Source organism: Saccostrea cucullata, unplaced genomic scaffold (genome assembly GCF_032062105.1).
Source record: "Saccostrea cucullata isolate Sc308-1 unplaced genomic scaffold, CSIRO_AGI_Scuc_v1 ctg2692, whole genome shotgun sequence".
NCBI lineage: Eukaryota > Metazoa > Mollusca > Bivalvia > Ostreida > Ostreidae > Saccostrea > Saccostrea cuccullata.
The window spans coordinates 29,855-46,051 of NW_026935117.1; the positions used below are offsets into that span (position 1 = coordinate 29,855).

General features: G+C 32.1%; 1 long non-coding RNA gene across 1 annotated transcript; it reads left to right on the top strand.

Annotated features, from left to right (window-relative positions):
* The first annotated feature begins 8,573 nt into the window (after positions 1–8,573).
* On the top strand, positions 8,574–11,159 carry LOC134241923 (uncharacterized). The gene is made up of 3 exons (XR_009986760.1): positions 8,574–9,036; positions 10,064–10,169; positions 10,848–11,159. It is a non-coding gene; the product is annotated as an uncharacterized LOC134241923 (long non-coding RNA).
* Positions 11,160–16,197: the final 5,038 nt, after the last annotated feature.

Sequence of the window (16,197 nt, forward strand, 5' to 3'; positions counted from 1 at the left end):
AATGTCTATAGAAGCATATTCAAATGATTTAGAATCAAAATTGCTTAAATATCATGAATCCCAGGTATAATGTTTTGCCAAAATGGGTGATCGAAATATTACATAAGAATTTTAGGGTAAAAACTTTTCAAGACCACCAGAGCCATGAATAGTCATACTTTTATGAAAGCATTCTTAGGTAGCATGGATTTAAATTAATTTTAATTAAAATTTGTCGACATTAGTACCCTTTGCGAAGTCAATGGCCTCAATGGGTAATCAGAGAATTACAAAGTAATACATGGAGAAAAATTCTTAAGATTTTCTTTTAAAGAATAACAATTTCAAGTTTAGTACATATTTATAAGAAGGCATCCTCAGGTTGTGTTTAATCACTTTTTTCAAATCATGGCCCCATGTGTTGGGTGATGCCACAATATCACAAAGGTTTTAAATAGGAAACACAAATCTGCTGTCTAAGACATAGATATTCAGGTGAGCGTTGTGGCCCATGGTCAACTTGTTTTATTTATGCATGATTTAATTTTTGAAATTGGTGTTTAGTAAAATATAGAATTTTTGTATTACATTGTGTATTTCATCTTTTGTATTGCTTCATATTATCATCCATTTATTGTTATTGTGTGACTTTTACTTTGTACTTATCAAGTAAAGATTGCTCACATACCATGATAGCGTAATACATACATATTGTAAATTCTGTATGTGGTCAGTGTTGTTCTTAAAAAACAATCTTAAAACTAGTTGAGTAAATCAGAAATTGCCAAACATATTGAGTTTACAAAGTGTGAAATTAAAATTTTGGCAAACGTTAACTTTAATTCCAGTTGCAAAACAGATGCTGACCACATTTGGATAAGTAACATGGGTACCAAGAAAGTCAACAAGTTATGGCATCGTCATTCAAATTTGTTCTGGGGAATATAATATATGTGCGTGCTATAAAATCATTGGTTGCAGTTTCTTCAAAATTAATTCGTAAACTTTTAAAACTTGTTTTCTTTCAATGTACATAGTTCAATAATGATATATTAGCAATATGTATGTTATCTTATTTTAATATTACAAATTTTTTTCATTAATATTTTTAAAGTTAACCCAACTCAATTATTACATGATCAAATTTTAAATGTTAAATATTCGTAATTGTGTTTTTACTTTTCAAGGTGTTTTTGTTAAAATTGTTATTTTGTTGTTAACAATTATAGTTGCGGTTTCTCCATAATAAATTTGTAAACATTTATAAAGTAGTTTTTCCTTAAAAAAAGATAAAGGTCGTTAAAAAATATTTACAATGATTTTGTTGTCGCCCATACAAATCAATTAAAAAAAACAACACAGCTAATTTCTTATATATACTTAAAACTAATCAAATTATAGGTAATACAAAACAGAACACAACAAATACTAGTATCTAATATAGAACACAACATAGACAATATTAAATGAACAGGTCGAAGATAACGAACAAAAATCGATTTACCAGAAATCTATGAACAATACAAAACTGTGAAGAGGACAGAACACACTCGACCCCTGGAAAAATTCAAAAGGGGTCAGGTGCCTAGGAGGAGGTAGCATCCCCTAGCTGTTGACAGGTCACACATGCCATGAGCTATGTGTTGATCAGATAGAGCGAACATTCCAAAGTCAAACTTAGTATAAAAAGGGCCTAGCAATTGGTATGAAAAAAAAAGCCAAAATACGACCTTATGAAAGTAAATCTGGAATTTTTTGTTGTAGATAATTTATTTGCGAGTTCGCAAAATTTTGAAACGTAAAAATGAATCAACAGGTTTTTGACCAAGATTCGCAAAATAAAATCGACATAAGAATTTCCAGATTTACGGTATACGTGAAGGTCATTATAACGACCATAGAAATTACAAATGTTAACTTTAAGGTAGCCGACTCACATTAGCCTCAGATTCAATGGAACTGAATGCATAACAAACACGTATGAGCATAATACTCAGCATATGAATAAATATAATTTTCATGTTTTTGTATCGGTATATGTAAAAACGGAAGTTGTCCTGTTTATAACCTTGTCCCGTCTTTGAGGTATTATTTCCAGTTTTTACTCATTAAAAATATCACATGCTTGATTGATTGATTGATTGTATATTGTTTAACGTCCCTCTCGAGAATTTTTCACTCATATGGAGACGCCACCATTTGCCGGTGGAGAGCTGCAAATTTTGTCCTATACTCTGCACTCAGGGCCATTGAGCAGGGGGGAATCTTTTTCGTGCCAGCACCTACTGCGACACGGGACCTCGGTTTATACGGTCTCATCCATAGGACCGACCTCCACGTCCCGCAGTGGGATTCGAACCCGCGACGTAAGGATTGCCTCTTTACTTCGCGACTCTAGAGCAGACGCTCTAACCACTGCGCCACGCGGGCGACCCCCTGCTTGAAAAGTAGTTTTTAATTAATTTTCAATTCCGAGTGATTAAATGCATTTTTCCATCACGGCAGTTATTGATATGCTTAGTCTTTATTTTTTCCAATCATATTCAAAAATGCCCCTTTTCGAAAGACTTCAAAGCAATCTTCACTTATTTAAAATAACTGCTTATCAAATTATATGATTTTCGAAAAATTAAGTAAATCCTTTTCTATTATAAAATGCTTTGAAATACCATCAGTCTGAGAGTGTTTATAAATGTAATAGTGGTCCTTTACTTATAAATAAGAATAAGTCGCCACTTGTGGGTTCATCATTTATTACATCATTCAAGTGTTGATATGGATGGATCGATGATATATACAGGTGAAGTAGTATGTAGAATAATAAAAATATAGCCCTGTAATAGGAATAAACAATAGTCAGCATAAAAGTTTAACAATAAGCTTGCAAGGGAATATATGCACAATAGAAGAAAGATAACTCTTGCACTAGTTCAAATTACTTTACAAGTTATTCCCCTTGACTGCATAAAATATAAAATCATTAATTCTGATAATGAAAATTATCCATGTACAATATTGCTGAATAAATATATACATTCAAATGCAACTATTTTATGTTACATTTATCTATAGTAAAAACATAATTGATTATCAATTAATCACCTGTTTATGGAACAAGGCTAACTCAACATAGTTCTCTGAATATGTCTGATGTAATTATCAACTGTAAATAATAATTCAACTATATAACTTCAAAATAAATAATCGGGTCACATCAATGAAATTGATAACTGATATTTATAAATTACCAAGATCAAATGATAAAAGTAAGAGAAAGATACTTTACAATCAAATCAACTGAATTTACTCATGAATGATAGAAAATGCATAAATTAGATAATTTACAGAAATATTAAATATGATATTAATTAAGATAATAAAATATAGAGTGCACTTACTATCTGTCAGTAGTCAGTAAATCTGGTCATTCAAGATTACTGGTACTAAATATGGCAGACTACATATAGATACAGTCTCTGATAAATAAAGCACTATATAGGACTTTCCTCTATGAAATCTAACTTTGTTATGAACAAAGGCAGTTCACCAAAAGCGGGAAACTACATACTGTAGGGTGTGAAAATAAAGACATCAATCAGCCAAACTTGTCCATGAAATTTATTAGGACCCTACACTCTAAACCAAATTTTGCGACATTCTTTTGCCTTTGGAAATATAAACATTCATAAATGTATATTGAAATATAGTAAAGAAGTATTTATTGGCTACTAAAAGCACATGACATGAATCGCATGTCTGAAAATGACCACATAGGTAAAATAGCCATAGGCATTAATTGAATAAGTCAACTAATGATCAATGTATAGCACAATAAAAGAACCAAGGGAGAATAGGGCAAAACAGTAATATGTATCCAATTGTGTTTCAATTCAAATATATACAAAATGATGATGATGCTGCAAATGATGTAGATGATGATCAAGTGAAATAATAATAAAATCAAGAAACACAGTATTCCTAAAAGATCATTTATTAATCATAAATGTATAGATAATATCACCCTATTACATAAACACAATTGATACTTAAGGTGAAAAAATTAGGTCCTAATATTGATTAGATACCTTAGACATGGTGTCGAAATCCTTTTAACATCAATCTATTCATCAGTAACTTGTCTCGATTTGGATACTGATCATACTTGGATCATGCTCTTTAAGTATCGAAGAAACTTGAGTTTTTATAACAATGTGTAGATGTTAACGGAATACTACAGCCCAGTAGCTAATTACTTGAGTACTAGCTTGAAAATAAGGATATGTGTAATTGATTGCTGTGGAAAAAGTTAGCATTGTTTTTCAGAATAATAAAAATGACGGTTATCTCCCTCGTTCATCAGCTCTGATTCTTCCATCCGGTCTGGTTTTAACCTTTCGTTTTTTTACAAAGTCACGTGATACCCGACACAGAATCTATAGATAAAATGGCGACTACAACCTTTTCAACGTATAAAGTTAATGAGGTACAACTTTTCTTGAAAAGAAAGGGGATTTCTGTTTCAAAATTGAAACCTATGGATTTATGGAGGCTGTGTGGTGCAGTTGTGAAGCTTGGTTTACCAGATGATCCTGATCAGCTTCTGTCTGTGCATGATATTCTGAATGAATTCTCAGTAGAAGATTCCTTCCGGATCCAGGGGCTGTCGAATGAACTAACAACGCAGGGGGAATAAGGAAGCATACAAAATATTCTACCTTGGCTAAATCAGTGCTGCATTATGACGTCACAGTAGGCAAGATGACGTCAATTTTTGAAATCAGGTTTTCGTAATATTGGTACTTAGCTACGTAATTTAACTCTAGTAAATGATTAGAAATGTGTAAACATTTACAAAAATAAAATGTTTTTATTTTGTTATGCTGTAACAGTCATTAAAATTGAAATCTACCACCGATGACGTCATATGTGTACTTCAAGTAACTTGGGAATTGATCATGTCGTGTAAAGAGAATTTGGCTAAGGAGGCATGTTCAACGATATGTAAAATGGAGTTTAAAAGGAAATATCGGAAATACTGTGTTAAATTCGTATGGAGTTCAATTAATTTAACAGGTATGTTAATTTATTTTCATCGATTATGTTGTCTTTCGAAGACAGTCAGCTATATTACGTATTCTGGTCGGCCTATCGTCCGTCATTCTTGACCAAAAAATGCATCAGAACAACAATAAGCTGGATGTTTTAAAACACTCGATTTGTACAGATTGTAAGTTTGCATTTTAACAAACTTGGAAAGTGCTGCTAGAATCCCAAGTTAATCATGGTTGTACAAAAAATCTCGATTCATCTGTATAAAATTCAAAACAAAGGGTAAGGTTTTGTGCGAATGTGTGGAATTAACCCTCTGGCTGCGGGAAGGACATATATGTCCTTTTACCGTTGGCTGCGGGAGGGACATATATGTCCCTGGCGACGTCATAAAGTTTGAGACGTCTTTTCACTTTTTAAATTGTAATTTATATATTATAATAATTAAATTTGACTGCAATTTATTTTAATTAAAAGTTTAAGAGTTATGAAACAATGTTTTGTCCATATAATCACTACCTTAAAAGTAGTTTTACTAGGTATATTTACTAGATAACATAAGTGAATCTGGAATTTATAAACAACTTTCACTAGGCCGGTATCTACGTATCAATACGACCCTAGCTCAACAACTCACTTTCTTAACCAGTAAACTGAAAACTTACTATTCACGACAAATGATTTACGATGTTCACTAGATAAATCGACTAGGTTTTTCTTTTAGTGAATACTTTTTCGCAAATTCAGTTCTAACATAAATACCGGTAATACATGTATCTGTAAACTTAAATTAAGGGTAACAGTCAATTTTGTTGAGGAAAAATTATAATTGTATATGATAAAAAAAAATTATATATTTAAATTTTCAGAAGAGTACTAAATGAAAATACTAAGTATTCATTCTCTCCTAAATTTGGGGGTAAAAGCACGTTACAGTGTATAATTTAGAAATATAATTTTCAAAAAAGTTTACAATATTACATTTTTATTTATTTACACATCTTTTCCAACATTTAAAAAAAGAATTTTTTTCTAAAAATGATCTTGGTTTTTAGTTTGAATAAGAAATTAAACTGACAGCGAAAATGATGTTCATCTAGGTCTGCCTTCGGGTCAGTTTTGAAGAAGTAGCTAGGACATTTGAATACTCAGTCACACTCTAGCAAATATTTTTCTCGATCGATCGACCTAGGATGCTGTTAAATCCAACTTTCATCGAAGAATCCCAGTCAAATCTTCAAATAATTAATAGATTATCTGTACCTGATCAATTTAAAAGCTTTATAGATTTTCTTGGAAGAGGAAACAAGTCGCTTTGCAGAGCTGAACAGGTTTTATTTTCGCAACATGACCCCAGACTCAATTCAAGTATCGTTTCTCCATTGCAATGACTCCATACCCCTCAGCATGTCCAAACGCACAAGTCCATTAGATTTTATTTATAGATAAAAACTTATTCTACATTTCTATTTCATATAAGCTATAAAAATCTTTTAAATATCGGAGTTACGCGGGTTATGTAAATTTTTTCTGCAATAGAGCATCGTACTGTATTTGCGTTCGTTTTAGAAGATCCTGAAAAAGGATACAATGTCGCCCCCTGTTTTTTTCTGAATATATAATATATATTGTATTTTTGCCATAGTATCCTGTCTATTCGGCTGCCGGTCGCCCCCCCCCCCCCTTCCTCATTTTTGTTGTCGTAAGGTCAATGTAAAATTTTAAGACATGGACATTTTTTTAATTTTGCTAACTTGTCAGATTGAAAAAAACTCTCATGTTTTCGTATAATGTAAACTTCAGAAACCATTGCTAATATCACTAACATAACCACACAAAGTTTTTATGTATTGTCAATATCTATGCTTTCAATTTTCAAAATTAATGTAACCCACACACCCCAACCTTACCAGCAATTCTACTATAAAAATTAATTGAGATCCAATTTATATAGTCAAATGTTTCATTGTAAAAAAAAAAAAATGAAAATAGACCTGACAACTATGTAAAATAAATAAAGAATTACGAACGATAGTATTGTTCTCCCGCCTACCTCTAAGTCAATTCTCAAAAGTTAACATAGTCGAATGATTTTCAGAATTTTTATAGATATTAATATGAATTTTCATAAAATGTTACTTAATTGGGATATCAAAGAGTTTTGTGTTTCATGGGGGGGGGGGGTGTATGTTTATAGACAAAAAACGAATAAATGCTGATTTTTCACCAAGTTTAAAGCTATTTACAACTAAATAATTGTATTTTATTAATTTATATATGTTTTATTTATTTGCGTAAAACATAATAAAAAATATGAAATACATTTTATGATATTTCAGACTATTTCAAAATATGGTGATTCTTGAAAGTTCGATTTCACCAGAAAATATCGTCTACCCCCCTTTTCTCAAGAGCTGGAAATAATGATAATTTACTGTCTAGCGCTGGAACTATAATGATTAATCAATTACCATAGAACTGTTCTTTGTATTAAACAAAGATTTAATGGTCAAATTGCCATTAATATTGAATTTAATGTGTGCAAAATGTAGGCGGGAATCAAGAGTTAGAGTTCGTAGTTCTTTTGTAATCCATGTGCCCTCCCGTTGACAGTGAAGCGATTAATCTTAATGATATTTTTGGCGTACTAATCCATTTTAATGATAAAAAATGAAACATGTGCTGCACATGCAATCAAGTGATATGATTTGTAAATACGACCCAGGGATTGGAGTGGGGGGTGTTATTCGGATGTGCATGGTTATTTTTCGCTCTCCTGTGTTCTAAATATGGACGTTTATTATTTCCACTTTTTTCGATTTTAGATAAACCTTGTACACACGATTTGAATATCGTGTCAACAAACACGCACGATCTTGTTATATATTCTGTAACATATCAATAAACTTCGGGGAACTGTTACATGTTACTGCAACAAGAACACGGTTTAATACAAGTTTTAATCTGGATCTTGATCCAATGCATATTTTTTCTGTTATGCCTGCTTGAAATTATCGAAAAAACACGATCAAAACATTTATTAGACTCCATGTTAGAAACAATACGATATTTTGCAGGAAGAATAAAAATGCGCTTGTCAAATGAATTCTCTCTTTTACAAGACACTATATACAGCTACGAATAGCAGCTTTCTAAGTCTTTTTTTAAATATTCCATTCATTATGATTATGGCGAAGATTACATATCTTTTTAAATCTTCAGATATTAAATTAAGTTTTGAATTATCATAATCCCGTCAACTTCTCTAATAAGAGAACAGTACTTGTGTATTTTCTAAATCATCATTTATACTCAACTAAAAATTGATTTTTATTAACATCAAAATGAAAAGTTATAGAAAATGGTGTCCCTTAGGTCATTGAGTAGCCGTGTCGACTTGTCCAAAAAAAAAAAAAACAACCCCGGAAAAGAAAGGAAACTCTCATTAAATATTTACTGTTGAATTTAGCTTTCAATAAATTTAAACACTTTTTTTCTAAATCATGTAAAAAAGACAAATGGATTAATTGTTTCTGATGGTCTAGATATGGAAAAACCCCTACATAAACAAATACATGGGCGCAGACATTTTGGACACCCAAAGTTGTGCGGAGGAGAAAATGCTAGCTGGCGCGTGATTGGTCAATAAGAGAAAAGACTTGTTATGTATTTGACAAGTGAAATAAAGTTGATAAAAATCTCATATCAAGACTTGGGTTTCTTTGAGGTATATAGGAGTTACAGGTAAAAATTTGAAGGGAGGGATGCACTTTGGTTAGAGATTTTCATTTGGTGTCAAACGCACCTAGTTGTAAACAATTGGAAATTGAAAGTAAAAGTGCCGCGTGACGGTATATTTTTTCTGGCATTTTTTGTTTTCCAATATCTCGAACTTTCACGACAAAAAGGTCATTTGCCCGAAATTCAATATATGTATCAGTGAGAGGGGCTAAAGTTTGTATGGAAGTCTATGGGAAAACATTTGGTGGTGTTTGTCCTATAGAATAGGTATGATTTCATGGATAAAAATTGATTAGAGCCAAAACATCAATCAGTTCCTATTTTTTTGGCATTGAGATTATATTTTAGTTAGTTTTGACTATTTGTTTAGAAATTAGAGGGTTTGGGTAAATTGAGGCTCACAATAGGGACTGCACATAGTGAAAAAATGCCTAAATTTTTGCCCTAGCTCTCATATTTTCAATAAGTGTACATTTAAATAATTTTTAATAAATATTTATACCGAAATTTACTGTGAATATTGTAAATAATACAATATCAATATTTATGGGCATCATCAATACACAAAACATATGAATATCCCCCTCGCAGTTTGAGAAATTCATTTAAATCCATGTATTTTATGAGTGTAGACATTGGAACAGATTGAGTAATCCTCTTTCAAATTTGTGTTAATCAGGGTTGATTGGATAATTTATAACAAAATTTGACTGCTGTTAACTAAATAGGTTACTTTGTTTTCACATAAGGGGCATAATCCAGCAGCAAAGTCAGATTCAGTCATGTAATCAGTGCCGGCTTGAAATAAAAGTTATACTTTTGGTGAAACTTAGAGATAACTAGTAGGAAATTTAATTTAAATTACTGTACAATATATTTTTGCAGAAAATACATTGAAAATGCAATAAATATGCAAAATTATAACTGAAAAAATTATGAAAAAGGTGTCTGAATATCCCTCCTCCTTGCCATATCCAATCTTGATATTCAGCTGAAAAGGGGGGGGGGGGTAATTTTGTGCTCTAATGATGCTGAAAAATGAAGGAATTTTGTTTAAATATGGTTTATTTGAATAACAAGAGTCATGCTTATCTGCAGTTATTTTTTTTCAATTTCTTTGATATTTTTTAAAATAATTATCTGAGTAAATTCTATTTAAAAATGATTATTTTAAAGGTATTACATCACAAATGCTTACAAGAAATTTAAAAGAAGTTGTAAATAATAAAAAATTATGATATAAGCTACTAGATGCATTTACCAGTATGTTTTAATAAAATAAAATGTATTTCAGCAATGCATTCTCAAGAAGGAAGAGATTAATGAACCCTACCCTCTTACAATGAACAACACATGGACACTCTCAGGATGATCTCTTTGCTTTCATTAAGAGTTCCAAGGTATGGTTTTCTTAGAAAATCTAGTTAATCTCTTAATATTTAAGTTATTTAGAACTTTTTATAGATTATTTGAAAATAAATTTCCTCAGAACTGCAGTTATTTAAGCACTTTGCTTACAATGTGAGCACTGTATTCAGTCAGACAATATGATTTATCTGCCCTTGGCATTTAATCAATTTATTAATTATGTCAATTATAAGAAATGATATGCAAATAATTATACTTGCCTTTTATGAGAATATACATATTTAACATCAATTACATGAAATATTCATGAAAATTGGCTAAAATGTAGGTCACCCCCCCTTCAAAATTACAAAATTTTCAGTGGGGATGTATTTGATTCTCTGATGCCAGCAACCCATTGCTGATAAAATTCTCTTTAATCTTATGTACATTTGAACTAGATATAATTCTCTTTCTTTCCATTGATTATTTTATCTACATTAGTTTTTACTCTTTCCATAACCCAGCTTTTTCTTACAAAAACCTGCTGATTTTCTTCATTTTTCATTAATAACGGGTACCTGCTACCCTGAATAATTAACATGATCTACCTTGAGAAATTATTAGAGATAATAAGAAAAACAAGCAAAACATATGCTAGATTAATCATTTTATTTTAAAAGTTTGAAAGAAAAATGCTTCAATTTATAGACATCTTTTCTGTTTCACAGATGTGGGTCTGGTTGACTGGGGTGTGAAATGTAACAGCCAATGATGTACTTAAGCTAAGACTGTCAGTCCCAATATTTAAGAGGTGAGATAAGCAATGGATATGTGTTCTAAATTTACTAAATTGACCACTTTTTATAAATGTTTCTTTTACTCTATAGGAAAAACCCCTACATAAACAAATACATGGGCGCAGACATTTTGGACACCCAAAGTTGTGCGGAGGAGAAAATGCTAGCTGGCGCGTGATTGGTCAATAAGAGAAAAGACTTGTTATGTATTTGACAAGTGAAATAAAGTTGATAAAAATCTCATATCAAGACTTGGGTTTCTTTGAGGTATATAGGAGTTACAGGTAAAAATTTGAAGGGAGGGATGCACTTTGGTTAGAGATTTTCATTTGGTGTCAAACGCACCTAGTTGTAAACAATTGGAAATTGAAAGTAAAAGTGCCGCGTGACGGTATATTTTTTCTGGCATTTTTTGTTTTCCAATATCTCGAACTTTCACGACAAAAAGGTCATTTGCCCGAAATTCAATATATGTATCAGTGAGAGGGGCTAAAGTTTGTATGGAAGTCTATGGGAAAACATTTGGTGGTGTTTGTCCATATATTTCACAGCTAAAGATTTTTAATTTTTTAAATTTTTTTCTCCATATTTCACGAAAGATAATTTTTGATTGAAAACGTCTTTTATGAAATATATATGCAAATTTATAACATGCAAAACACGGGGCTTTGTACCAGTATGAGTTGGGTATTTTTTTCTAATTTTTGCTAAACTAAATATTACACCGGAAAGTAAATTTTCCGTAAATATCGACATTAAACTGAGCAACTTGTTGGTAAAGCTTCATAATTCTTGGATTAATTATCGGTAATCAGGTGTTGAATCATTTAAAGTCAACATTTAATTAATGTCTAGTAAATGAAATATTTAAACAACTTTAGATTTTATAGAATTGTTTTCGATAAATTTTAATTTGAATTCATTGGTCAAAGTTATTATGTTAGAAAATTTTTCTTTAAAAATAAAATTTTTTTTTGGGTATAATTTAATTTTGGTTTTTATTCATTTTTTGATGAAAGCGATAAATCTGTGCGCCGAAAGACAGAATCAAATATTTGAATTTCTATTATTGTTTTTTAGACCGCACAACGTGAGAAATTGCAATGCATGCAGATGAAGAATACATGTAAAATGAGGAACATAAATTACTATTATATTGGTCTATACTTTTTTTTCAATTTTATTTAATTATACTTACAATTACTTTTAAAAGTTTAGAAATAAAGGATAATCATTGTATATCACACTGTTTTGAGTTTGCGTCTGATTTTAATGTTTATTCATTTCTCGCAATCGTTTAACAGTTTTATTTTATTAGAATTACATAAAAAAAACTAATTGAAAAAATCTTAATAAAATAATTAGAATTTACGCAAATTGTATAAATATAGAACTTCTTTATAGTTTGTTCATATATATCGCAAACGAATAAACCCCCTATACACATTCCTATAAAAGACGCGCACTTAGCGTTAACCCGAAATATTGAAAAGCCCGCAAAATAGTGTCAACGAAATTGTGACGTCGTTTTATTCTCGCAGTGACGTTATATTTTTCTGTACATTGACGTCGCAGCCAGAGGGTTAATATTTTACGGACAAGATAGTGTGATTCTAGCAGCACTTTTTAGACAAAATAGATGTTTTTCAGCTATATTATATACTCAAAGAGATTATCAAACTCCGGGGTATTGTTGTTCTGCTAGCCTTTTTATTAAGGAAAATTTTGCTATTAATAGAAGTCACGTGATGCCGTGGCGGTGATGCACGCCTTTGCTTTAGACACGCTTTTAACTGTATGCAAAAGTAAAGGACAGTTTACGTTTATCAGTGGCTTTGGTAAATTATTAAACTAAATTTTCTTCAAAAAGTCTAAATTTCCCGAGAAATTACTTATATGCTTCCTTAACATACCCGCGAAGGCTACAGTAAAACTCCTATAGTTAATTCTCGATAAACCGCCACCTTTTGTAATTTAGAAATTATGGAGGTATAACGATTTTGGCGATGAATTGAATTTCCTATCTTTTAGAAAACAAGAAGTAGAGTTACTCTTCTTAGAAATACCATTTAGCGTTTCTATTCTTATCATTACATGAACACGCATTTAAAAACATATTTCTGATTGAAAATACTTCAAGTATTTTTTTAATGGACTGCAGTTATGAAATAAAGATAAGTACTTGTGTATGCATAAAAAAATCTGCACGACTGATATTGAAAAAAAAACATACTGGGTCGATCGTCGTGATATTATTGCCGATAGTACGTAAAGTGAATTCTTGAATAAATTCATTGTTTCTGGCATCATTGTTAATGAAACGTTCACAATTTTTACCGTATAATTATTTTTTCAGCAATCTTGGCATTGTTTAAAGTAGAGATCATCAAAATAAAATTGTTATTACTTTAACAATGACCGCTTTCGTGGCGAAGCTGTGACTAAATTTTTTTTTATTAAACAGAAAACAAAATTAATTTAATAGTTTATGTTAAAATTATTGTTTATTTAATTCTTGTATAATCACTTAATTGCATGTACCTTGTCTGCCTTTGCATTTTTTACAACAGGAATAGCGTCAACCAATTAGCCGCGCTTTACAGACCACATACGCCTGTGGCGGTATATCGAGATAATTGACCCTTAAAAATGGACAAGTAGTCAAATGTGTGTACATATGTGTTTACATTTATGTATACAATATACACTATTATGGCTGAGAAAAAATATTGTCCAACAGAATGTGTGTAAGCTACATCTCATACACTTTTCAGGGGCGGATACAGGATTTGTGGTTAGGGGGGGGCGTGGATAATTTTGTTGAGGCAAGGGGTCTGGGGGCCGCCTTAAGGCCCCCAGTGGGTCCAGGGCGAAGCCCTGTTGGGGGCCCGGGGGCGAAATCCCCAGAAGGTCCTGGGTTTTCGTGTATTTTAGAGTAAAACCAGGCACAATAATAGTGCATATTTTCCAACTATTTTTGTTTAAAGTGGCATATAGGTCCAGAACGGGATGTTTGAATAATAATTGTATTGAATGTTTCTTAATTCTCATTGTATTGTAACGCATGCCACTATAATAAACGAATTAATTACTTATTACTTACTAATAGTGGTATATCGCTTAGCGATGTACGGCGTGTTTAATACTACAAATGTAGTCATATCATAATTTTGAATAGTGGGGGTCCAGGGGGCGCAGCCCCCGGAAGATCCTGGATTTTTGTGCATTTTAAGAGTAAATCCAGGCAGAAAACCAGTGGTTTGGTTAGTTTTGTACCAAAATGTGGCATTATAAATATAAGTCACATCATACTTTGAAAATTTTAGGGGGGGGGGGGGGCGGGCCCCCCCCACGCCCCCCCCCCCTTAAATCCGCCAGTGCTTTTTCTCTACAGAGCTGATGGTACATGTAGATACCGTCACATTGGAGCAGCATTATATGAAATAGAAGCCTTCGAACTCAAGTCAGTCACTGATTTGGGCAATTCATGGGCTTAACGACCATGTCAACATGATTGCCCAGTTCCCATGAAACAACTAAGATCATGAAATCAAGGTACACGTATAACGATAAATTATCCAATTTTGTCACACATAGGTTTAAGAATACATCCTACCATGAATTTTATTGGTTGTTTTATTGATGGTCTTTTCACATGCAGATGTCATAATAGTACTATTCTTGAGGTAAAGTACCCATTTAACTTAAGGGATGAAGATTCAAAAGAAGTGTGTCTCAGAAAAGATTGTTTCATCAATAAGAAAGGTGAAATAATTGTGACTGAAAACTCTGAATACTATCACCAAAGTCAAGGTCAGATGGGTATGTTTAAATCTTATTATTTACAAAAAAAGGAATCTGTGTTGCTCAGGCTGAGTTTGATCCTTACTTTTTTGATAAAATGCTCAACAAACTTGGGACATTTTTAAACAGCATATAATGAAGTGTTTTACGCAAGAGTAAGTGCTGGTATGTACATGATGTATACATGTAAGTTAATGAACGTTTATACTTTTAATAGAATTTTTTTTCAAAGTTGCATTCTGCCCAACTGCCTTCCAAAAGAAAATGGAGGAATATTTAATGTGGCACCCTTCATTGCTAAGTCGCCTCTAATAAGAAACCCACGATCAGCAATAATGTCATCGCCAAGTTCAATATTACCTGCCAAAAAAAAAAAAAAACAGAATATTTTTTCTAGTTAGATATGTTACAAGTATGTAAATCAGAGATAAATCAGAAAGAACCTGCGGGAGTTATAGCCACAAGACCCTTAAATGTAGTAAGATATTTGTAATTCGAGTATGTAATTCTCTGTGCAGATGGAAAACTGGATTTTTGTACAAACATTTTGTGCACTCTATTATATTGTTTTTTATGCTTAAAGTATGTAAGACGGATATGGAGATAACAGTCAGTATTCAATCTCAAAGTCCATATACCAATACAAAACAAGAGCAGAGCATACACGGGCCTCTGAAACATAAGAGGTGGGATCAGGTGCCATGGAGGAGTGAGCACCCTCTGCTGACCGGTCACACCCGCTGTGTGCTCATTGTCACGATCGTGAAATAACGGGAAAATCCGTCGTCAATACAGTGTATAAACAATGAACTAACCATTGGTATAAAAAAACGTCAGTCAGGATTTGACTCGATGCTAAATTGTATTTGCTGACAAGGTCATTGTATCGACCATAGAAGTAGATTCTAAGTGACTTAAAGTTAAATCTAAACTTGCCAGACCTAGATGACAAATAAGCAGACATTTAATTGCCTTAAATATTGAGGATCATTTGTTTCATTGCTTTTCAAGTATACTATTAAGGATGCCTTTAACTTCAACAGATTGAATGATTGTGAACACAGCAAGTGATAGTCTTGATTGATGATTAAGCATAAGTGTTCATAAAGTAGCTGTGTATCAATATAAAAGAAAACAATTCATCAACATGACTTGTTATTTTTGAATATGTAATCTATCAATAGTTTTCTTTTTGTGTACCCTTTATCAGTGAAGCTGTTATCCTCATTGCCAGATACAGTACGGTCAACGCGGATTAGGCATTAAACCGCGCTCCCCCCGCGGTGTTTTGATCCTTTCCGCGATACACCCTCGCGGTTATTTCATCGCGGTCCTACCTGTAGCCAGGTATGGACCGCGGCGGTGTGACTTACCGTTGACTGGCTTATCGGATTTATTTTACCTGTATGGCCGTATAATATCTATAACTGAATAGTGTTCTTTCGATCTGTAAAATTGCAGGTTTTGAGTTTTAAAA